General features: G+C 45.8%; 1 protein-coding gene across 1 annotated transcript in view; it reads right to left on the bottom strand.

The window, feature by feature from the left end:
* Nucleotides 1-26,568, bottom strand: part of LOC126473691 (uncharacterized) — a 1,039,677-nt gene that overhangs the window by 458,777 nt on the left and 554,332 nt on the right. The window lies entirely within an intron of this gene.

Raw genomic sequence — 26,568 nt, 5'->3', positions numbered from 1 at the left:
GACAACTATGCCACGCAATCCACACTACGGTGTGTGGCAGAAGGTAATTTGCGCACCGCTGTCTCTTACCTCGCCCCCCGTGCAAGTCGCGAACGGTCCGCGATTGTAGGTAAGCCTTTGTTTGAGCTGGAATCTCTTCACCATTATATTCATGCTCTTTTCTCGAGATAGCCACAGCTGCAAAATACTAACGCGAATTCTTTACAGACGAATGGAAAAACTAGTAGAAGCCGACCTCGGGGAAGATCAGTTTGGATTCCGTAGAAATGTTGGAACACGTGAGGCAACACTGACCCTACGACTTATCTTAGAAGAAAGATTAAGGAAAGGCAAACCTACGTTTCTAGCATTTGTAGACTTAGAGAAAGCTTTTGACAATGTTGACTGGAATACTCTCTTTCAAATTCTGAAGGTGGCAGGCGTAAAATACAGGGAGCGAAAGGCTATTTACAATTTGTACAGAAAGCTGATGGCAGTTACAAGAGTCGAGGGACATGAAAGGGAAGCAGTGGTTGGGAAGGGAGTGAGACAGGGTTGTAGCCTCTCCCCGATGTTATTCAATCTGCATATTGAGCAAGCAGTAAAGGAAACAAAAGAAAAGTTCGGAGTAGGTATTAAAATCCGTGGAGAAGAAATAAAAACTTTGAGGTTTGCCGATGACATTGTAATTCTGCCAGAGACAGCAAAGGTCTTGGAAGAGCAGCTGAACGGAATGGACAGTGCCTTGAAAGGAGGATGTAAGATGAACATCAACAAAAGCAAAACGAGGATAATGGAATGTAGTCGAATTAAGTCGGGTGATGCTGAGGGAATTAAATTAGGAAATGAGACACTTAAAGTAGTAAAGGAGTTTTGCTATTTGTGGAGCAAAATAACTGATGATGGTCGAAGTAGAGGGGATATAAAAAGTAGACTGGCAATGGCAAGGAAAGCGTTTCTGAAGAAGAGAAATTTGTTACATCGAGTATAGATTTAAGTGTCAGGAAGTCGTTTCTGAAAGTATTTGTGTGGAGTCTAGCCTTGTATGGAAGTGAAACATGGACAATAAACAGTTTAGACAAGAAGAGAATAGAAGCTTTCGAAATGTGATGCTACAAAAGAATGCTGAAGATTAGATGGGTAGATCACATAACTAATGAGGTGGTATTGAGTAGAATTGGGGAGAAGAGGAGTTTGTGGGACAACTTGTCTAGAAGAAGGAATCGGGTCGTAGCACATGTTCTGAGGCATCAAGGGATCACCAATTTAGTATTGGAGGGCAGCGTGGAGGGTAAAAATCGTACTGGGAGTCCAAGAGATGAATACACTAAGCAGATTCAGAAGGATGTAGGCTGCAGTAGGTACTGGGAGATGAAGAAGCTTGCACAGGATAGAGTAGCATGGATAGCTGCATCCAACCAGTCGCAGGTCTGAAGACCACAACAACAACAACAATGCGTAGGAGCATACAATACGGGGTGCACCGAAACATTTCGTTCAAATTAATACAGGAAGGAGAAAACATCCAAACAAATACACACCGATGGAAAAAGTAGCAACACTAATGAGGAGTTGTGCGACAGAAACAAAAGTTGGTAGGCACGTTTCTACATCTGAAAGATGATATTAATTCAAATTTCGCACCACTCGCATAAGAGTGCCGCTGGTAGCGCCACTATGGGGCGTTGTAATCGTAGTGAGAATTAGTTACGTTTGCGACTGGACATGCTGAGCTGCTGTTAGTCGTGAATGTTTTTAAGGCGACAAAGACGCCATTATCAGCGCCTCACTGAGTTTCAACGAGGTCGTGTAATAGGGCTACGAGAAGCTGGATGTTCCTTCTGCGATATTCCAGAAAGACTCGGCAGGAATTTAGCCGCTGTACATTACTGCTGGCAGCGGTGATCAGGAGAATGTGCGGTCGCAACATGACCGGGCTTCGGACGATCACGTGGCGTTACCGGGAAGGAAGACCACTGTGTTTGGCGTATGGCTCTGGCACATCGTACCGCGTCTGGTGCACCAATCTGAGCAGCAGTTGGCGCCATAGGGACACGATGAATTTTTTTCAAATCGGTTACTTTAAGGCTGGCTCCGAGCCAGACGCCCTGTACCGTGCATTCTGCTGACACCAAACCATTGGCGTTTGCGACTTCAGTGGTGTCAAGAGACAGCTCACTAAAGGGCAGAGTGGAGGTATGCTGCGTTTTGTGACGAAAACTGACTCTGCCTCGGTGCCAGTGATAGCCGTGTGTTGGTTGGAAGGATGCCAGTTGAGGGCAAGCGACCAGCCTGTCTGCGTGCTAGACACACTGGACCTGCACCTCAAATTATGGTCTGGGGTGCGATTTCGTATGACAGCAGATGCGTTCTCGTGATTATCCCACACATCTTGACTTCAAAACTGTACGTCAATATGGTGGTTCGACCTGTTCTGCCGCTATTCGAGAGCAGCATTCCGGGGGGTGTTTTACAACTAAATAACGGTCGCCCACAAACCTCTGTTGCAACCCAACATCCTCTACAGAGTGCCGACATGGTGCCTTGGCCTACTCGATCACCAGACCTGTCTCCACTCGAACACACATGTGACGTCATCGGACAACAACTCTAGCCCCATCCACAAGCAACATTAACTGTCTCGGTATTGGCCGACCAAGTGCAAAAGGGCTTGGGGCTCCGTCCAACAGACATCCGGCACCTGTAGAACACAATAAATGCATGTTTACATGCTTGCATTCGACACTCTGACGTTACACCGGTAATTAATGTAGAAGCATTTCACATTTGCAATGGCTTATCTCGCGCTTGAAATGTTAATTACATGTTGCCCAGACAAATGTATTCCCGAAATTCCATTACTTTACATAAATTATTTTTTCCGTCAGTTTGTTTTTCGGCAAGAACATATTGTGTCTGGAATCGACTTCTAATGTTAGGCAACAAATTATTAATGGTGCTGACGGAATCTGTTGTGTCGTGTTTGGTGAGTGGGAATGTATACTAACATTCAGATAACCCCCCCCCCCCCCCAGGGGGTCCACAACTCTTATGTGGATACGTGCGTAGCGAGCATGGGACCCCGAGCTAATGTGGCCCTCCTTCCTTTCCGAGCTGCATACCTTCCTTTTCCGCATCCTTCCCTATCCCCCATCTTCGCCCCCCCCCTCCCCTCACCTCTGGCTCTTTCCTTCCCTTTCTCCACCTCTGGGAGTATGGTTTGTGCTTACGTCTGGAGACGGACGCTCGAATCTGTTCCAAATTCTTTGCTTTCTCCGCTTGCAAGTCTTCGTCCTTCCTCTGTCCTTCTCTTTTCCTTACCTCTTCTCTTTGCCCTTTTCTCCGCTGCGGAGAGACCCCTCTTCTTTCCTTTCCCTTTCTCTTTTTTCCTCCCTGTGAGTGTCTGAAGGCCGACTCATGCATTTCCATGCTTAGCCGGTGACGGGGTAACGCGTAATTCCCCGCCCCGGGTAGACAGGTAGGACACGTACGTACCCCCTGGTAACGGCCAGGCCCAGGGAGGGGTGATTACCCGAGCTGATACCTTCCGAAAGTGCCGATTGGTCCCTCCGTCCGTTTGTCGGGAGGGGTGACCTGAGGTGTGAACAATCACCTAAGGCGGGAGTGCCCTCAGAGAGGGCCCCCACAAGGGAGGAGCGCGCCATCGGAGACGCCGGTAATCATGGGGGATTCTTCCGCAATGGTTTCCTCACCTTCCACTATGTCTGCTGACAAGCATAAGTTCACTGAGTCTCAGCCACAGACAGTTCTTCCATCGTTGCCACAGTTCCTTTTTGTTTCTCGGTCTGACGAAGGTCACGACTTCTCCACGGTCAACCCTTTCATCATTCAGAAAGGTGTCGACGCAATTGCAGGTCCTGTAAAGTCTTGTTCCAGATTACGGAATGGCACCTTGTTGTTAGTAACAGTCAGTGCCCTCCAGGCACAACAATTGCTGCGTACTTCACTGCTCCACACCTTCCCTGTCCAGGTTGAACCGCACCACACTTTAAATTCCTCGCGTGGAGTCGTTTATACACGCTCCCTCGATGGATTGTCTGACGAAGAAATTCAGCACTACCTATCTGACCAGGGCGTAACGGCTGTTCATAGAGTTATGAAAAGGGTTGACACGAACATCATTCCAACCCGCACTGTCTTCTTGACATTTGATAAAGTTCAACTCCCATCAAAAATCAAAGCAGGCTATGAGATAATTTCCATTCGCCCTTACGTCCCAAACCCTACGCGTTGCTATCGGTGTCAGCGGTTCTGTCACACCAGCCAGTCCCGTTCCAATCCGGCCAAATGTGTTACGTGTGGCAAGGATGCCCATGAGGGTGCTTGTCCACCTCCATCCCCTCGCTGCATCAACTGTATGGGTGAACACGCTGCTTCCTCTCGAGATTGCCCCATTTTTAAAGACGAAAAGCTCATCCAGGAAATCAGAGTGAAGGAAAAGGTGTCGACCTTTGCTGCTCGCAAATTATTCGCCAGTCGACAGCCCACCGTGCCTCAGACAGGAAAATACAGCACTGTCCTTGCTTCTCCTCGGCCAACAAAAGAGGCGGCCACGCAGACTTGCGACCTCAGCTTTAGTACCACGGTCTTCAGATCGGCCAGCGCAAAGATCCCCTGTTCAACCTCACCACTTTCGCCTGCCCACTCTATGGCTCACCCTTCATCGGGTTCTGCTAAATCTCGAGCCCGCAAGTCAGACACAAAGACTTCGAAAAAAGAGCATACTCGTGAAGATTTTTTACGTACCCCAACTTCGCAACCATCGGTTCCTCCTTCATCTAAACATCATATTTCCAAGAAGGCTACTAAGAAACCCAGTTCTTCTCCTTCTCCGCCACAGCGTGTCCCATCTACAGCACCACCTGGCGGAAATCGCCCTCGGCCGTCTTCTGTGTCACCAAGGCGCACTGCTGGCGGCCGATCAACCGGCCGATCGCTAGTGGCAGGAGCTGCTCCTGAACAACCTATGGATCAGGATCTTCTGCCTTCGGCTGAATGCCATTCCATGCTGTCGGTCGCAAGCTCTGAGCAGTCTTTGAGTTGACGGCCACCTTGGTCACATTCCCCCATTTTCTGTTCACCCTATGTCCATTATCAACTGGAATATCCGCGGCATTCGAGCCAATCGGGACGAATTGTCGATCCTCTTACGAACCTACTCGCCGGTCTTCTTCTGTCTTGAGGAAACAAAGCTGCGTCCCCATGACCGCTTTGTTCTCCCCCATTTTCAGTCCGTCCGATTTGATCTCCCCTCTGTTGAAGGCACTCCAGTCCATGGAGGACTCATGATTCTTCTCCATGACGCTCTCCATTATCACCCAATCCACTTAAACACTTCCTTCCAAGCTGTCGCTGTCCGTCTTTCCCTTTCTGGATATACCTTTTCTCTTTGTACTGTATGCATTCTATCGTCCACACCAATGGCACGAGCTGATCTCCTTCACCTTCTTGGTCAGCTTCCACCCCCCTATTTGCTGGTTGGGGACTTCAATGCCCACCACCCGCTTTGGGGATCTCCACATCCTTGTCCACGTGGCTCACTATTGCTAGACGTCTCCCACCAAGCGGATGTAGTTTGCCTCAACACTGGGGTCCCTACATTTTTGTCTGCCTCCACGACAAATTTCTCTCACTTGGACCTTTCGGTCGGTACTGTTCCGCTAGCTCAGCGCTTCGAATGGTTCGCCCTTGACGATACACACTCGAGTGACCACTTTCCATGTGTCCTTAGACTGCAGCCTCAACTGCCATATATGCGCCCGCGACGCTGGAAGTTTGCCCAAGCCGATTGGACACTTTTTTCGTCTCTAGCGACATTTGATGACCGTCACTTTCCCAGCGTCGATGATGAGGTCACACATATTACCGACGTTATTCTTACAGCTGCGGAACGTTCAATACCACGCACCTCCGAATTGCCCCGGCGCCCCCCAGTTCCTTGGTGGAACGAGGCGTGCCGTGACGCAATACGTGAGCGGCGACGTGCTCTTCGCGTTTTCCGCCACCATCCTACTTTGGCCAACTGTATTCGCTATAAGCAGTTCCGTGCGCGATGCCGTCGCGTCATCCGCGATAGCAAGAAGGCAAGCTGGAAATTCTTTATTAGCTCTTTTAACACCTTCACTCCCTCCTCGGAAGTTTGGAGTCGGCTTCGACGGTTATCAGGCGCGCCTAGTTTCTCCCCGGTCTCTGAGATCACTGTCGCGCATGATACATTAGTGGACCCCGTCGCAATTTCTGATCATTGGGTCAACACTTTGCTGAGATTTCGAGCTCTTCAAATTACCCGCCAGCGTTTCTCCCGAAGAAACGTGCAGCGGAAGTGCGACCTCTTGCTTTCTCCTCTCAAAATCGCGAAAGCTACAATACTGTTTTCTCCATGCAGGAACTCCAACATGCACTCTCTTCTTCTCGCTCCTCCGCCCCAGGACCGGATTGTATCCACGTCCAAATGTTGCTGCATTTACCAACCCATAGTCTGCGTTACCTCCTTCGCCTTTATAATCGAATTTGGACCGACAGTACTTTTCCCAGACGATGGCGGGAAGCTATCGTCGTTCCTGTTCCGAAACCTGGAAAGGACAAACATCTCCCCTCTAGCTATCGCCCCATTTCTCTCACGAGTAGTGTATGTAAGGTTTTGGAGCTTATGGTGAATTGCCGTTTAGCTTGGTGGCTGGAGTCCTGCCCAATGCGGGTTCCGAAAACATCGTTCTGCAGTTGACCATCTTGTTGGTCTCTCCACTTATATCATGAACAATTTTCTCCGGAAACGCCAAACAGTAGCAATATTTTTTGATCTGGAGAGAGCATACGATACCTGTTGGAGGACCGGCATCCTCCGCACACTGTTCTCTTGGGGCTTTCGAGGTCGGCTGCCCCTTTTTCTTCGCGAATTTATGGCAGAGCGCACATTTAGATTGCGGGTGAACACTACTCTCTCCCGTACTTTCTCCCAAGAAAACGGGGTACCCCAGGGCTCCGTGCTGAGTGTTGTACTGTTTGCCATTGCCATAAATCCAATTACGGATTGTCTCCTTCCTGATGTCTCGGGCTCCCTCTTTGTGGACGATTTTGCGATCTACTACAGCTCTCAACGGACCAGCCTTCTTGAACGACGTCTTCAAGGATGTCTCGATCGCCTCCACTCTTGGAGCATCGAAACCGGCTTCCGTTTTTCTCCCAGTAAGACCGTTTGTGTTAATTTTTGGCGACGTAAGGAGTTTCTTCCACCCTCCTTACATCTAGGACCTGTCAACCTTCCGTTTTCGGACGTCGCTAAATTCTTGGGTCTTATGTTTGACAGAAAACTGTGCTGGTCCTCCCACGTTTCCTATCTTTCGGCTCGCTGTCTGCGATCCCTCAACACCCTCCGTGTCCTGAATGGTACCTCCTGGGGAGCGGACCGAGTGGTCCTTCTCCGCCTCTATCGCGCCTTAGTGCGCTCTAAATTGGACTATGGAAGCATAGTTTACTCCTCTGCTCGGCCGTCTATTTTTCGTCGTCTCGACTCCATTCACCACCGTGGATTACGTTTAGTGTCTGGAGCTTTTTACACCAGCCCTGTGGAAAGCCTTTATGCTGAGACTGCTGAACCTCCGCTGTCCAATCGGCGAGCAGTCCTTCTGAGTCGTTATGCTAGCCATCTGTCTTCCATGCCTGCTAATCCAGCCCATGACAATTTTTTTCGACGCCTCCTTTGATGTAGGGTACGCAGGCCGCCCTTCCTCCCTACTACCAACGGGAGTCCGCTTCCGTCAACTTCTCCATTCTCTTTCCTTTCGCTTTCCTTAAACCTTCTTGACAACTTGGGGTACAGCACCGCCTTGGCTCCGTCCCCGGATCTGCCTGCTACGTGACCTTTGTCAATTTCCCAAGGATGGTACCCCTTCACTTGTTTATCGTCGGGCATTTGCTGCTCTATGTGCACAAATGAAGGAAGCCACATTTATTTACACTGATGGCTCGAAAACATTGTTAGGTTTAGGGAGTGCCTATATTGTTGGCGACACCCCAGATCAATTTCGGCTTCCCGACCAGTGTTCGGTTTATACTGCGGAGCTTTACGCTGTTCTCCAGGCTGTCCACTACATCCGCCGCCATCAGCGGATACAATATGTTATCTGCTCAGATTCTCTCAGCTCTCTCCTCAGTCTCCAAGCTCTTTACACTGTCCACCCTCTGGTCCACCGGATTCAGGACTGTCTGCGCTTGCTCCACCTGGGGAGCGTCTCGGTGGCGTTCCTCTGGCTCCCAGGACACGTTGGTATCTGTGGAAATGAGGCGGCCGATATAGCGGCCAAGGCTGCAGTCTCTCTTCTTCGGCCAGCTATTCAATCGATTCCCTTCACCGATCTACGGAGCGTTTTATGTCGTCGGGTTGTTCTTATATGGCACGCCCATTGGTCGGCACTTCCCCATAATAAATTGCGGGACGTGAAAGCTCTTCCTTGTGCTTGGACCTCTTCCTCCCGAACGCGTCGTCGGGAGGAGGTAATTTTAACTAGACTCCGGATAGGGCACTGTCTTTTTAGCCATCGACATCTTTTAAGCGGCGATCCTCCCTCACTCTGTCCCCACTGCTCTCAGCTGTGGACGGTCAGACACCTTTTAATTGAGTGCCCCTATTTTGCTCCGTTACGCGCACGTCTACAGCTGTCGCCTGATCTATCGTCCATTTTAGCAGATGACACGCGCTCGGCCGATCGCGTTCTCGAGTTTATTAGTGCCAGTGAAATGGCGTCAGTTATTTGAAGCTTTTTTTGGGGACAACCAACCCCTTTCTGAAGTGGATTTTTAAGCCTTCCTTCTGCTTTTAGTTTCTCCAATTTTTTGAGTTTCGTTCCCATTTCTGCTGGTTTCTGTTTTCGTTTTTTACTGTTTCCTAAGTCACGGATCGGGCGCTAATGACCATAGCAGTTTTGCGCCCTGAAACCAAAACAAAAAAAAAAAAATTCAGATAACCACAATTCGCATGTGTAGGCACAGGTGAATTCACTAGATATTTGATTCGTGGTCATCAACAGGGATTCGGTGTTAATGGGTGGGCCAGCATTCTCGCAATTCGTCGATTGGACCATACATTTTTCCATTCTGCCTCAACGGACGGAAATATCACACCTTTGTGGAACATTCTTTGCCAGAACTGCTGGAGGATGTACCTCTGAATGTTAGACAAAGGATGCACTTCAGCAAGATGGGGCACCAACTCATTTTAGCATCTGAGAGCCACCTTCGGAAATTGATGGATCGGCCGAAGGGGCCCTGTGACCTTGCCACCCAAGTCACCTGACCTCACGCGCCTGGACTTCTTCCTCTGGCGGCATATGAAACAGGTCGTGTGTGAAGCCTTTGTGGAAATGAAAGAAGAACTCGTCGCTAGAACTGCGATCGCTGCTGGTAACATTGCTGACATGCCAGAAATCTTAGAACGGACCCGACAATCAGTGATTCGACGATGTATTAGATGTCTACAGTTCAATGGTCGCGCATTCCTTTCAATGCTACTGCTGTATTTATCACGCTAAACTACCTTGCGTCAGAAATTGCTCGCAGGGAACACATGCACTATTAACAAATGTATTTGTTTTGATGTTGTCTACCTTCTGTATTAATCTGAACGAATAGTTGCAGTACTGCATGTATACTGATTAATCTTTCTAGGACCGAGCATACTTGAAATATGAACAGTAAACCACACCGTGATCCGGAACGCCTCTCTTGCAACGACTGCCACTGCAGCTGACTCAACAAATCCGTGACGCTTTCGCGCGTACTAAACGAGCCTGAAACGAAATCGTTTTACTTACTCTATTGGCTGTATCCGGTACGTATTCTAATGAGCAGTATTCAAGTACCGGTAGACCGAGGTTTTTTGTAAGCTATCTCCTCCGTGCGTCGACTATACTTCCTGAGGATTCTTCCAGTGCATCTACACTGAAGAGTCAAACAAAACTGGTACACCTGTCTAATATCGTGTAGGGCCCCCACGAGCATGCAGAAGTGCCCCAACACGACGTGGCATGGCTCGACTAATGTCTGAAGTAGTGCTGGAGGGAACTGAAACCATGAATCCTGCAGGGCTGTCCATAAAACCGTAGGAATACGAGGGGATGGAGATCTCTTCTGAACAGCAAGTGGCAAAGCATCACAGATAGGTTGAATAATGTTCATTTCTGGCGAGTTCGGTGGCCAGGGGATGTGTTTAAACTAATAAGGGTGTTTATGGAGCCATTCTGTAGCAATTCTGGATGTGCGAAGTGTCACATTGTCCTGCTGGAATTGTCCAAGACCGTCGGAATGCACAATGGATTTAAATTAATGCAGGTGATCAGACAGGACACTTAGGTACATGTCACCTGTCAGACTCGTATCTAGAGGTATCAGGGGTCCCATATCACTCCAAACGCACACGCCCCACACCGTAACAGAGCCTCTGCCAGTTTGATGAGTCCCCTGTTGACAGGCAGGGTCCATGGATTCATGAGATTGTCTCCATACCCGTACACGTCCATTTGTTCGATACAATTTGAAACGAGACTCGTCGGACCAGGCAACAGGTTTCCAGTCATCAACAGTCCAATGTCGGTGTTGACGGGCCCAGGCGAGACATAAAGCTTTCTGTCGTGCAGTCATCAAGGGTACACGAGTGGGCCTTCAAATTCAAAAGGCCATATCCTTTCGTTGAACGGTTCGCACGCTGACACTTGTTGATGCCCCAGCATTGGAAGCTGCAGCAGTTTGCGTAAGTTTGCACTACTGTAACGTTGAACGTCAGTCGTACTTGGTCCCGTTCTTGTAGGATCTTTTTCCGGCCGCAACGATCTCGGAAATTTGATGTTGTACCGGATTCCTGATATTCACGGTACACTGGTGAAATGGCCGTACAGGAAAATCCCCACTTCATCGCTACATCGGAGATGCTGTGTCCCATCGCTCGTACTCAAGCTCACTTAAATCTTGATAACCTGCCAATAGTAACCGATCTAACAACTGCGCCACACACTTGTTGTCTTATACAGGCGTTGCCGACCGCAGCGCCATATTCTGCCCGTTTACATGTCTCTGTATTTGAATACGTATGTCTACACCAGCTTCTTTGGCGCTTTAGTGTAATATCTGCCATACCTGCGATTAGTTTTATGTGATCAGTACTTTAAACATAGCTGCGCTACAGCAACGGTTCCACGTAATCAGACTAAGAGCAGCCGACCAGTTGCAAAGGATATAGTAATCTTTACCTAGGTTTCAATAGATATAAATCTATCTTCTTCAGAAGACGGCAGTATTATAACAACATGAAGTGATATGTCCTTATCGTTTAGGCAAACATCTGCATAGTTAATGATTAATGTAACTATGCAGATGTTTGCCTAAACGATAAGGACATATCACTTCATGTTGTTATAATACTGCCGTCTTCTGAAGAAGATAGATTTATATCTATTGAAACCTAGGTAAAGATTACTTTATCCTTTGCAACTGGTCGGGTGCTCTTAGTCTGATTTTATGTGATCGTTCCAATTTAAATCACTCCGTACGCATACTTCCAGACATTTTATGATTGTGACGCTTCCAGTGATTCTTCTCCAATCGCGTGATCGTACAAAAGTGGGTCTTCCTGCACATTTAACATAGTGCAATAGGCTATACATTGCTGTGCAAAACTTAAGGGCGAAAGTAGCTTTTGGACGATGTGTCACTGCCAAGTAAGATAGCTCTATGAAACTTTGACAATACAGCGTAGTACAGAAGATAACGGAAAGACAGAGTAGTACAGAAGGTAACGGAAAGAAATACGGAACGAGACGAATAGAAATTACACTTTTACTGAGACAATAATTACACTGAATTCACAGAGATTCATTATGTTCCGCTGGATATGGTAGGTTACAGTGTGTGTGATAACCACTGACGGCAGTGCGAGATGTGGAACGTGCTCCCATGCAGGCCACGAGGTTTGTAAGGAGTTCCTGCGGTAGGCCGTTCCATCCCTCCACCAGTGCGGCTGAGAACTGCTGGTTGGACGTTGGCACATGTGCTGCAATACGTCTCCCCAACGTGTTCCACGTGCTCTGTGGAATCTAAATCACGGGAACGGACAGATCAGTCCCTTTGTTAAATATCCTGTCGTTCAAAGAGCTCTTCCTCCTCCTCCTCCTCCCCCTCCTCCTCCTCCTCCTATTCCTGCGCATTTCGATTCAGATGCACACTGTCATTCATAATAATAAACACAGGGCCGAATGCACCCTTGAAAAGACTCACATGAGGGAGGAGTACAGTGTCACAATAACGTTGACCATCTCCCAAAACATGGAGGTCAGGATTACCATGCAACATTCCGCCTCCCCACATCATAATACCTGGACCTCCAGAACCAACAGTCTCTTTTCAAGTATTTATCCCGACTTGCAGGTCTGCTGATTAATCGGATGTGGCATGTTAATTTTAAGGGGTGGCCAAGTGCCCTTCCTCTCACCACCCCACACCCCCTGGGATGGAAATGGTGTACCCCGACTGCCTGCGTCTAGTGTAATCCATGGAATAGGGCGAATGTGTTCAGATGTTTGCGAGCAGTGTAATTAAGGCGGAATGTGGGGACCAGCCCGGTATTCACCTAGTGGGATGTGGAAATCGCATAAAAACCACATCCAGCCTGGCCGGCACTGGGGACGGCGCGCCTACCCGAGACCAGGAAGCAGCGCTTTAGCGCTCTCGGCTACCCTGGTGGGTCACCTTCAGACCCAGAACCAACAGTAACAACATTAAAATACCTAGGCATAATCGTCCAAGGCAAATTAAAGCTGAACGGTTACATAAAGTAAATAATTGGAAAAGAAAATCCCAGACCTAAATTAACGGGGAGAATCTTGAGTGAATGCAAATTATCAATGACAGAATTGGCCTACGAAATACTTATTCAACCAATTCTATGTTGCTCATCTGGTTGGGACCGTTGCCACTTTGGATTAATGAAGATTTAAAATGCGGCAATGCGTTTCGTTACAGGATGGTTTTGCCGACGTGAAATCTTTACGAACATTGTTAACAAACTCCAGTGGCAGACGCTACAAGGCATCACAAGCAGGTTTAGTAGTGAAATTCCGAGGGAGTGCCTCAGGAAAGGGTCGGCCAACATGTTTTTTCCTTACACATACGTCTGTCGGAATGAAACAACGAGAAAACCTGAGAAATTAGAACTAATACTGAGGTTTACCAACAATTGTTCTTACCAGGCACCATTCACAAATGAAAGAGGAAAAGGCGATTGTAAGATATTTCTGCTTGCTAATGACACTAGCTTGGTAGTAAAGGATGTTCTGTGATAAAAGGATGTTGTGTGATACGGTGACACTGTTTCAAATAGTAACTTTCAGGACGTAACTTCATGCCATGTAGAAAATAAACTCATGCTAAATCACGGTAAGACTCAGTTTTTGCAGTTGACACACAGTTGAACAGAACCTGAGGTTCTAATTACCCAGTATGGGCATATGATTTGTGAGGCTGAACTGTTAAAATTTCTAGGTGTCCATATAGATAGTAACCTATCGTGCAAAACTCATGTTCAGTATTCTGTTCAAAGACTTAATGCTGCCATTTTTGCTATTAGAACAGTATCTGAAGTAAGTGATAGTTCGACACGAAAAGTAGTCTACTTTGCTTATTTTCATTCGCTTACGACGTATGGTATTATATTTTGGGGTAACTCTTCCTATTCTCAAAGGGAATTTTTTTCTCAGAAACGGGAGGTTCGGGCTATAAGTGGAGTAAGTTCGCGAACCTCTTGTCGACCCCTGTTCATTAGTTTGGGTATTCTGACATTGGCCTCTCAATATATACAGGGTGTTTACAAATTAATATCTGGGTTTTAACGCTTTATAATATTTATTACATTAAACTTACAGTTATAAATGAAGGACCTATTTCAATAGAGGTACAAGTCCATTACCTCCACTTTTCTGCCTATAATGCTTCTGAAATTAATGACCGAAACAAACAGAATGAAAGTTTCATCTCTAGCAAGAAGCCATATTCTTGAATATTTCTGGTATCTCAAGTGCAGATTTTTCAGCGCTCATTTAACATTACGACTCTGTATCTCAAAATGAACAAAAGGACTTGTACCACTATTGAAATAATCCCTTCAAATGATATGTCTTATGAAAGAGCAACACAAACACTTGTGTTTGGCACCAGTGCGCACGTGCAGCGCACAATGTTTGCGCCGCAATCCGCTAGATTGGTTCAACTTCACTGTACACAAGCGCTGCATAGGCCGCAAGGGGCCCAATGACGGGGCTTTGCATGGTCTCCACGTTCACCCGACCTAATTCCATGCGATTTTTTCCTTTGGGGCTTCATCAAGGATCGTGTGTACGTCCCTCCGCTACCAGCAGACCTCCCTGAATTAAGAAACCGGATTGAAGCAGCTGTTGCTACAATCACTGAAGACACAATTATCAACGTTTGGGAAGAACTCGGCTATAGACTTGATGTGTGACGTGTGATAAATGGTGATCACATTGAACATTTATAAGGTTCTTGGTAAAACTGAGTTGCTCTTTCATTTGACATATCATTTATGACTTTAAGTTTAATATAATAAATATTATAAAGCGTTAAAAACCTGATATTGATTTATAAGCACCCTTTATATGTACTCTTTAATGTCGTTTCTTGTTAATAATACCAACTTATCCTTAAGAATTCGCAGCTTTCATACTAGGCAGAAATCCAATCTGCATTTTTATCGCATCTCCTTGACTCTTGTCCAGAAAAGCGTGCAGTATTACGCTGCATCCATTGTCAATAAGCTGCCACGGGAATTCAAAAAGCTTAGCAGTAATTCACGCGCTTTCAAATAGCTGAATAGTTTCGTCGGCCGGAGCGGCCGAGCGGTTCTAGGCACTACAGTCTGGAACCGCGCAACCGCTACGGTCGTAGGTTTGAATCCTGCCTCGGGCATGGATGTGTGTGATGTCCTTAGGTTAGTTAGGTTTGAGTAGTTCTAAGTTCTAAGGGACTGATGACCTCAGAAGTTAAGTCTCAGAGTGCTCAAAGCCATTTGAACCATTTTAGAATAGTTTCCTCGTGCGTCACTTCTTCTATTCTGCCGAAGATTTCCTTGAAAACATAACATAAATGCTTTGTAACAATGTTGACTGCATTTATATAAACGTATAGCTTGTCGGATTTTTAAGATTCATAAACATATTATGTTTTCTATTATTACTTTTCTGTTGTAATTTCATGTACTGACAAGTTCCATGAATATGGACATATGCTGCGCAATTTGGTCCTGAGGATGTAGACGTGCAAAATAATTAAAATAAAAGGCAGTAGAATAAAAGTCTCCTCCACCACAAACCATAAGGTTGTTTGAGTAGCACAGCTGTAAATATAGAGGGTGTTACAAAAAGACGGGGCCAAACTTTCAGGAAACATTTCTCAGACACAAATAAAGAAAGGATGTTGTGTGGACATGTGTCCGGAAACGCTTAATTTCCATGTTCGAGCTCATTTTAGTTTCGTCAATATATTGTTCCACCTGCGCTCCACGGAGCACGTTATCATGATTTCATACGGGATACTCTACCTGTGCTGCTAGAACATGTGCCTTTACAAGTACGACACAACATGTGGTTCATGCACGTTGGAGCTCCTGCACATTTCAGTAGAAGAGATCGTACGCTTCTCAACAACAGATTCGGTGACCGATGGATTGGTAGAGGCGCACCAATTCCATGGCCTCCACGCTCTCCTGATCTCAACCCTCTTGACTTTCATTTATGGGGGCATTTGAAAGCTCTTGTCTACGCAACCCCGGTACCAAATGTAGAGACTCTTCGTGCTCGTATTGTGGACGGCTGTGATACAATACGCCATTCTCCAGGGCTGCATCAGGGATTCCATTCGACGGAGGGTGGATGCATGTATCCTCGCTAACGGAGGACATTTTAAACATTTCCTGTAACAAAGTGTCTGAAGTCACGCTGGTACGTTCTGTTGCTGTGTGTTTCCATTCCATGATTAATGTGATTTGAAGAGAAGTAATAAAATGAGCTCTAACATGGAAAGTAAGCGTTTCCAGAATCATGTCCACATAACATATTTTCTTTATTTGTGTGTGAGGAATGTTTCCTGAAAGTTTGGCCGTACCTTTTTGTAACATCCTGTAGAATACCGAAGCAAATTTTACAAGTGTCCAAGTGAATCAAGAGCAATTGTATACCTCACACATAATTCACTCACATGGAGAGGAATTAAACAATGATTTGCGTTAAGACCTTACCCAGAAAGTTATGTGGGAGTCTGATGCTGTGCCCTGATACGTGAGTTGCCATGCTGTTTGTTTGTTTAGCTGCGCTGTGTTGTTTCAGATCGTTGCTGTCGCTCTGCTTGCCTCGAAACATGCGGGCAGTGAGGAGCCCACACAGTTAGCAGCGCCCCAGGACTCGGCCACGGTCTTCAGACACAGCCGGCGGAGCCCCGTTACGCAATGCGCGCGCCAGTAATACGCACCGTGCCGCAGCGCGGCGCACGAGCGCCGTCTTTGTTTCGGAGTAATTGCCCGCGGCGAGCCGGAGCATCATCCTTCATCTCCACCAGCCAGCGCCAGCACCGGTACCGCACAAAGAAGCCGACCCGCCGAGACACGAGCACAGCGTCCTCACAATTACCTGCCGTGACGAGACAAAAGCTCGCCCGTCCTCCCCATGCATCTTTACACACTACCCGCCCACCTCCTGACCGTATGTGTTGCTCCGGGAGTTTTGCGCCACATACAGGGTGTTACAGAAAGGTACGGCCAAACTTTCAGGAAACATTCCTCACACACAAAGAAAGAAAATATGTTATGTGGACATGATTCCGGAAACGCTTACTTTCCATGTTAGAGCTCATTTTATTACTTCTCTTCAAATCACATTAATCGTGGAATGGAAACACACAGCAACAGAACGTACCAGCGTGACTTCAAACACTTTGTTACAGGAAATGTTCAAAATGTCCTCCGTTAGCGAGGATACATGCATCCACCCTCCATCGCATGGAATCCCTGATGCGCTGATGCAGCCCTGGAGACTGGCGTATTGTATCACAGCCGTCCACAATACGAGCACGAAGAGTCTCTACATTATATAGGTACCCTGTTCCACTTTTTGCTGCAAAGCTTGGAAGTTGATCACACATTAAACAGTGTTAAACAATGCCTTGTGCGCTTTTCACTGACACAGTACTCGTGTATGTAGCATATTTCTCAGGATATTGTCGTAGCAGTACAATTTCTTTCGAGTTAGTTTGGACTAGTCTCTGTGTATTCTTTAACAGTGTTCAAACATGCCGTTTTCAAGTAATCTCCTAATTTTGTTTTCAAGAGTGGAAGTGCTTTTACATTTCTTAAACTGCCTGGTATTCTGTTCCACAGTAAGCAAGCAGCTATAACAGGATCTTTGTATGTGATTTTTTCCGGTTTCAGCATTCTGTTTGTATGTTCATTTGCTGCTCCACTCGATATTGTTATACAGTACGATAAATGTGAATGAATTAACCCATGGTACATCTTTAATAAAGTGTCTACATAAACTGTGTGGAAAGTGTTTATCGTAGTAACGCTAGCAACATAGACGCAGAAACATAACCAGTATATCAAGTGCCACTGACGCATTTCTACCAACAACTCGTGCAGACGCATATCTGGGCCAGATTTTAAAAGTAAAATACGGATGGTAAAACACCAAAAACTTGAAAGGTATGAAGTGATATGTATAGAAGGATGGCAAAAATGGAGCAAATCTCTGCTCATGAAACTACAAATTTTCAAGATGAGCTGGCAGGAAAACAAGTTTTGCAGAAGAACGTGAGTACGCTGCGATTTGGTTTCGCATGATGTGAGAGAAAATGCATCTACAAAATGTTAAAGGCGACACGCTCTAACATGGATTATTCAGAATATGTAGTGTTTCAAATATTCGTGGCTAAGGGAATTTGCGAAAAGTAGACAAACGTAGAGAATCGATTCTAAACCCAAGAAAAATGACAAGAAAGCAAGGAGTTTCCCTTCTACACGTGCGTTGAAGTCACCTGCAACGCTGTAGTCACAGTTGCAGCAACGCTGGCACCGTGCTTGTTGTGCAATACCAGAACAGGCACATTAAAACTACGTAACTGAATGTGAAATAGGTATCAGACGAATTACACTACTGTTATATACTAAGCTCGTTATACGTAACACGGTATACAGGGAGGTAAGTCACGAAGAAATTACGGCACCCGTCCAAGGACAAATTCCAAATGCTCAGACCTTCATCTCTTTACCCGTTACTTAAACGCCGAAGAATGCGATCGGCACAGTTTCGACCTATTCTATGATTGCAGTCTTTTAGATAAATCATAACAGCCGTTTCACAATCTACACCGGAGACGTAATTATATTTATCACGGCTGACGCTGAAGTTTCGTTTGCGAATTCTACACTTGACCCGTCTAGTAAGACGATTCAATAGAGCTAGATTTTCATCAGACGTTTGAATTTGAATGTATACGACGAATTTGCTTTCTGAAATTCTCAGACAGTTTTTAATATTTCTCGTATTACTAAAACATAAAAAAGCCTTTCATCTTAGCACAGGAAATACTTAATGCTAAGGACTTCGCTATAAAAGTCTGTAACTTCCTTGTGGCGCTGTACTTTTGCATGGTATCCCTGATGGATTATGTCACTGCCTCACCGAATAGACGCGGTTTAGAAAAGGAGATTACGTCCAAATCTATATTTTTATAACCACTAATGTCACTACTTATGACGCAGACACTTGTTATACACTGAATAAATGGTGACTGCTGTCTGTTGTTACTGACACGCTTAGAATGGCACCCCGCTGATCCACGAAGTGCCTAAACAGGAATCCAATTTTTCACGTAAATGTTTTTACAGAAGATGGGCGAACGGGAAGGTGGTTTACTCGATTTCACCTCATAAACGAAGTAATCGAATTGTTGGGTATGTCTGAACACAGAACAGCAATTCTCTTATCGCAGGTACAGTATGTGAAAATGTGTTTCGTGGAAATAGAAATACAAGCATTTCAGAGCGAACTGTTAATTTATTGTCTCCATTCAAAGGCTAATAAATGTAAAATCTCTATGCTATTAAAAAAAATGGTTCAAATTGCTCTGAGCACTAAGGGACTCAACATCTGAGGTCATCAGCCCCCTACTTAAACCTAACTAACCTAAGGACATCACATACATCCATGACCAAGGCCGGATTCGAACCTGCGACCGTAGCGGTCACGCGGTTCCAGACTGAAGTGCCTAGAACCGCTCGGCCACTAGGATATATTCGTCTACGTGCAAGTGGAATAGTCTATTATCGAAAAGCCAATCGAAATCGAATGTAGTCTTGTATTTGAAAGGAATTAGTTAATTGCACAGTTTAAATTCATGTCTAAATAGTCGTGAAAAGTTATCTTCTCGAACTGATAAGCAAAATACGGCTGAGTCTGACTTTCATTCTTATTCGTACTTCATCCCTGATTCTTGCAGAATTCTAATTTTTCTACTTAAGTAAAGTAAAGTATTTCTTTCATGGATTGGATTAAACGAAGTTGAAAAAAATTGTGACGAAAGCGCAAGAGTGGCGTTCGAGCAGATAGCCTTTTAGCATGTGTTTGTCACGCTTCCATTCCCTAACCTCTGTAACACTTGGAATTTTTCTTTTCCTAGCAGTCGTTTCCTTCGCTACTCTCAGATAATTTCTTACTTTCAGATCGATTTCCCGGTTACCAGGCTGTGATGGCGTTGGAATTACCCCTGTACTGCAGGTTTATCTGCCAGTATGACTTCTGCCGTCATTTTATTACAACAAACCGTACCTGTAACGACACGTTTTCAAGAGATTCTCAGTGAGCTCCTGCTTTGAAACTGCGTGTATTACGGGAGCTAAGTGATAATTTTAAACCCACCAAATACTGGAAACTACGGAATCCAATATGGTGTCTACCAAGTTCTGCTTGTGACGTAGAGAGCGTTATTGCCTCTTATTGGTTAAACGTTTCGTTGCACAGAACTTACTCCGTGTTTCATGCGTCTTACGCCGTGTTTCATGCGTGGCAATGGTTCCTCTACGTGAAAAAACAGGAGCTGATGTCACAAGACTCATACATACCCACGTCCACGTGAGTTTTTATGTCACGAGTTAGGACTGGAGGGCCGTGTCGCCGTAGCGGTGGGGGCAGAGCGAGCGGGCCGCGCGTGTGGGCCCACGCTATCGGCGCGGATCGCGACGTGGCGTCCGCGGCGTGAATTAACGAGGCTGTGTCCCGCCTCCTGAGTTAGTGGCCGCTTTATCGCTCTGCCCGGCCCTCACCGAAATCTAAAACAGCGCTCCTACAATCGCGGCCAGCCGGCGGCAAAAGGAACGGCAAAAACGCCGGCGTTTTTATTACTGCTGCATGCGGCCGGCGGCAGTCTGCATTCCTTCTACACGCCCGCCCAGTCGTCGCTGCCAACAGCACCGCAAACTACGAGGCGGCAGGTTCGTAATGCACAACATTTACTGAGAAACTACCGTCCTCTTGAGCATGCACACTCAGAGACACACTGTGAATCTATGACGTTCGTTTTCATCTGTTTTAGGCATCTGTCAGATTGCCCACGAAGCGAAAACGGTTTCAAAGAAGATACGCGTTTTCACTGGCAGGAAGCCAGAGGAACAGTTCAGGTAACACGGGGAAGAGGAACTGCCATATTTTCATAGACATGTCGACATCAACTGCATGCTGAGTTTCTTAAGGTTTCCCGGAGGATGTGCATTACGTCATCTTTCGGGTGTGTACACCAGGCAGCACCATTTCTTCTTATGATACTTAGGTTGATAACCATCTTGAATCTCAACTGCTGACTGAATTAAAAGCAGTTCATGTAATGATATACTGTAGAGTAAATGAGTCTGTGCCAGAGATAAGAGCCGGCCGCGGTGGCCGTGTGGTTCTAGGCGCTTCAGTCCGGAACCGCGAGACTGCTACGGTCGCAGGTTCGAATCCTGCCTCGGGCATGGATGTGTGTGATGTCCTTAGGTTAGTTAGGTTTAAGTAGTTCTAAGTTCTAGGGGACTGATGACCTCAGATGTTAAGTCCCATAGTGCTCAGAGCCATTTGAACCATTTGAACCAGAGATAAGACAGTCGGCAACTTTGTGCATCCATGAACAAAACACAGCAAGCACCGAGTCAATAAAACCAGAGCACTTACGAATTATGTGGTCAGTTACTGAAATCGATAGCATGTGTTGGAATACCAGGCAGCGAAGCTACGGAAGAATGGTTCCCCCGAAAGCGCAGACATGAAAAGAGTGATTTCGATGATTTGTTGAGCTGGAAACTCTCGTCTCGATTGAGCAGGTTGTCTGTTATTGCGTTTCCAAGACTTCCTTGATTACTGAATCCTTATAGCATGAGGGTGTCCCTGTTATCTTGACTTCCTCGTAATCCATGGCATGGCCAGTGGAAATACAACGTTCAGCCACTGTGTATTTGTTGAGATGTAGGAAAGCAATTGTGTCGCTAATGGTCGACGCAACGGTCTTGTACGCAGCGAACTGTTTGTCTTATGTAACTTTTACCCCATTGACAAGGAATTTCACAAATACCCGGTTTTTCACATACCAGAAGATCTGCCGTCTTGGCTGGAGGGAGGAACATCGGGTCTACAGGACTGTCTAGCCGTTCCTATTGTGTCTGTAGTGAAACTACTCTCCTCTGTCTCGCCCTTGGTCGGGACGTGTACGTGCGGGCCGATGCAATGCTCCCAGCAAAGAAACAGGCGATTAATAATCATTAATCCATCCAGCTAATTACATATTCGCGACTTCTCTTTCGGTTGCAAGATTAATCCCTTATAAAGATTCCAAGAGAAACAAGATCGAAATAAACAGATTCGTGAGGTACTGAGGAAATGAAATCTGAAAAGTACGTAAAATTCGAAACAGCTTCTTCTCCGCCTAGTGGGAGCGCAGGGACGAAAAACCTCTGTCTGCGAAAGACGTGATCAATTCTGTACGTCGCAACAGGCAGTCCCTGTCCTGTGTTCTTCCCTGTGGTTGGCAAAGGCCCTAGTTTTCACGGTTGGAAGCACATAAAAGTCGGACCCAGTACTACTTTCACGCCCAGGAGTATTGTAGGTTTCCTGTGTTAATTGGTATAGTTAGTGAAGGCTGTTCCTGTCTCAATGTAGGTAACTCCATTCTCAATCACATTGTCGGTATTTAACCTGTTTTTGGGTTCGACTTTCAAATTCTATCCGCTCCCATCAGTCTCCTAACTATTCAAGAACCTATGAGAGTAGTTATTCCATGCTCGAGACTGAGCGTCATGTTAATTTAAACCCCAACGTGTCGAAGCTCTTTAGATGATGATGATGATGTTTGGTTTGTGGGGCGCTCAACTTCGCCGTTATCAGCGCCCGTAAAAAATTTACAACCATTGCTCAGTCCAATCTCGTCACGTGCATGAATGATGATGAAATGATGAGGGCAACACAAAAACCCAGTCATCTCGAGGTAGCTGAAAATCCCTGACCGCGCCGGGAATCGAATACGGGGCCCCGCTCTCGGGAAGCGAGAACGCAACCGCGAGACCACGAGCTGCGGACTCGAAGCTCTTTAGAAATAACCGTGTAGGGGTGACCGATAACAATGAGAGGGTCATCTGTTTAACTGTGAGGTATAAAGTAAGTAGCTATGCACGAGACAGTGTACCGCGTTGATTTCGCGAGTATACCTGTTATGGATTGTGTTCTTCGAGCGGTGTCCTGCTCCGTCCTATCACTGCCGCTCCTAGTCGACGTTACCCTCCGCCAGCGAACACCTCGGTGCTGCGTTCCCGCGGGCTGCTCGCCTTTGAGGCCAGCCGCTGCTGCCAGCGATTCAATTTAGATAGCGCGTCGCACAGTAGCCGCGGGCCCGCTTGTCTCGTCTTCATTACACGCTCAGCTGCCGACAGATAAAGCGGCCAAATTGGCAGCCACCAGCTCCGGGCTGGATTTGCGGCGAGCGAGCCACAAGAGCCAATAGCCACCTGAGTACGTCGCCTTCCTAGCACACGTGGAGCAATGGCCTCTGCTGCACGAGTACCCGAAAAAGTACAGACACAAAGAATACAAAACATTCCTTATTAGTTTACGCGGTGGACTACACAAACACTGTACTACAGTGTCAGACGCTGCGTCGAAGATCAACAGCCGTATTCAATTAAGAATGAACTCGAAAAATGCGGTTATGTTTCCGCATCAGATGTAGAATATTTCAGAAGAAATGAAAATGTGTGCTGGGACGGGACTCGAACCCGGATTACCCGTTTGTCGCGAATGGTCGCTTTAACCACTACAGAAGATAGCAACGGGTAGGTTCCATGTGACCTCATGCATCCGTTGTGCATTGTATTTCAGTTAGAATTACTCAACAGTGAGAAATGAGGGACGTCGAAGTAACAAAGTTTGCGGTTGTGCGTCCCGTTGACGACGTGTTTTTTCGAGATGGAGAGAGAGGTCGGAAGAAACAGGAGTCAAAGGGGTTACACAGTTTCGAGAATTACAACAGAGGGATATCAAAGGAAACACAGAAGGCGATAAAAGACCTAGAAATAGAGTTGCTAGCACAGCTAAACAAGATAAAATATTCTTTTGGTGTATTTTGTGACTTTTTTTTCAAAGCCTTTCATTGTTCTGCTTAGCAGACTAAGGTCTCGTGGTATTAATGTCATCCCTTTTCCGTGGACGAAATCTCACCTCCACAACAGAAAGCAGAGGGTCTGATTGACAGACTATATCTCTGAGATAAAAATAATCTCAAAATGGAGGAACGTAACGTGTGAAGTGCCATAGGGATTATGGACCCATTCTTGTTTCTTGTCTACGTAAATGATCTTCCAGTGACTTTAACGGGCAGTACAGAAAATGTAATGTTTGCTTGTGACATAAGCACACTAATCGAGGGTCTAAACTCAGGCCTAGAAGACACAGCTCAGTTGGTTCACAGCTATGGTTTAAGTCTTAACCTAACAAAGACTCGTATTACGCAATTTCTGACAAACATTAATGACTTCTTAACACCAGAATTAGACATTAATGGTCACACATTGAGTGAAGCGCAGTGTGTAAAGTCCTTTGCTGGATGACAAGTTCAACTGAAGTCAATACACGGATAAACTGATTAAGAATTCACTTCAGCGTGTTATTCCCTCAGAAGCATTTCCCACAGAGTTAACCTGAACACCAATGTGCTGACTTATTTTGCATACAGTCTGTCCCTATTCTCTTGTATAACTATTTTCTGAGAAAATACAAGCCGTTGTGGCCGAGCGGTTCTAGGCGCTTCAGTCAGGAACCGCGCTGCTGCTACGGTCGCAGGTTCGAATCCTGCCTCGGGCATGGATGTGTGTGATGTCGTTAGGTTTAAGTAGTTATAAGTCTAGGGGACTGATGACCTCAGATGTTAATTCCCATAGTGCTTAGAGCCATCTGAACCATTTGAACCGATCATTGACTGGAAATACACATGTTCGTCTACTTGGAGACAATTTGAAACCATTCGTGGACTTCATGTTCCCAGACAACGAAGGAATTTTTATGGATGACGATGCGCCATGTCACCAGGCCATTTGAACCACTTTTTGAGAAAATGCACCTAATGCAGAAGCGAGGAATAAGAATGTCGTGTAAAGTAGATAATCGTAAACACCAAGGATTTTGAAATTCTAACACCCACTTCCTAATAAATTTCCTACTTAACGGTTTTTGTTGCTGGTAGCAAAAATCAATTTCAGCCCAACTGTGACATACATAATCATAGTAGAAGACATAATAAAAGTAATTTTCATGTAGACTTTGCCTCCTTATCAGACTTGAGTCGCATGGTCTGGTGGTAAGATATTCACAAGCTACCGTCTAATACAAAGCAAGAAACTCCGAATACCATCTAGTTCAAAAGAAAATTTAAAAAAATGCCTCATTAGTCACTTTTTGTGTAAATTAAATTCCTAGATTCAGCTACTGGCAAATTCTGTTAACAGCATAGCAAGTAGCACTGTGTGCTTTAAATCTGTAAGAAAAGTAGTAATGTGCTGTAAGTAGGACTCAGTATTTATAAATTTAGGAAAATATTTTCTTTGAAAAATACCGCTGTAATCAAGTAAATATTAAACTTCTAATGACCGATAAACATCAGGTGTGTAATATAAGAAAACTAAGGAGGCAGTAGCTTTTATCAACGGAGCATCTTTCTTACTAATTTACACTATTTACTGAATTTAGATGACACAAGCTTAAAGAGCATTAGTACCGTAGTAATAGTTTATTGATAATGCACTGTACACATTACGTTCTCACAAAGTCTTTTGTATCGTGTTAATGAGTACCTTGACTCGTTCCGCATACTTGAGAGTTCTCGTTCTTGATGGTTTCTAGAAAACACCATGAAGAATTAATAACCCAGTTTCTAAGCTAGTGATGTTATTGTGCAATGAAAATGTTATGGAAGCGCCAGCCGGGGTGGCCGAATGGTTCTAGGCGCTACAGTCTGGAACCGCGCGACCGCTACGGTCGCAGGTTCGAATCCTGCCTCGGGCATGGATGTGTGTGATGTCCTTAGGTTAGTTAGGTTTAAGTAGTTCTAAGTTCTAGGGGACTGATGACCTCAGAAGTTAAGTACCATAGTGCTCAGAGCCATTTGAACCATTTTTGTTATGCAAGCACTAAAGTAAGTCCCCAACAGATTGAGTGATAAAAGAGATTGGATTTCGAAGATTGTTGTTCTAGTAACGGACGTCCTTTCCAGTTCCTACAGACTAATGCCGTTGAAGGTTAGGAACCAGTGTCAGCTGTAGGCTCATATCCTAAACTGAGTACTCTGAGATTAGGAACCAATGATCGGAAATGAACACTAATTATTGCTAACACTAACAAGATGCACATTATACGAATAAATTAAGCCCTGACAAATCGTTCAAAGTGATGACTACCAGTCTGAGTGCAAGCGCCACAAAGGAGTAAAAAGATCCTGCCATGCTCTCTCAGATATCTCTGCGGTACATTATGCAACGTTCAAGGCAATAGCATCTTCCCTCCTCAGTTTGTACCGAGGTTTCATATATCGTTGACTTGACTTGACTTGCGGCTAGGATGACACCTGTCGCGAAACCTTTCTTTGCCGGCCGGTGTGGCCGTGCGGTTCTAGGCGCTTCAGTCTGGAATCGCGTGAACGCTACGGTTGCAGGTTCGAATCCTGCCTCGGGAATGGATGTGTGTGGTGTCCTTAGGTTAGTTAGGTTTAAGTAGTTCTAAGTTCTAGGGAACTGATGACCATAGATGTTAAGTCCCATAGAGCTCAGAGCCATTTGAACCATTTTTTGAAACCTTTCTCTGAAAATTCGTCCGGCTTTAGGGCCGCTACATCCTGCTACACCGCAAGTTAAAGACACGTCTTCCGCCGTGGATGGATGCATCACAGATGACGGTGTACTGATTCCTATGTGGCTTAGAAATATCGCCGTAACCAGTTCGACATAGCGAC

Source organism: Schistocerca serialis, chromosome 1 (genome assembly GCF_023864345.2).
Source record: "Schistocerca serialis cubense isolate TAMUIC-IGC-003099 chromosome 1, iqSchSeri2.2, whole genome shotgun sequence".
Classification (NCBI taxonomy): Eukaryota; Metazoa; Arthropoda; class Insecta; order Orthoptera; family Acrididae; genus Schistocerca; species Schistocerca serialis.
The sequence above is the reverse complement of the archived record's forward strand: the minus strand, read 5'-3'. Positions and strand labels throughout refer to the sequence as shown.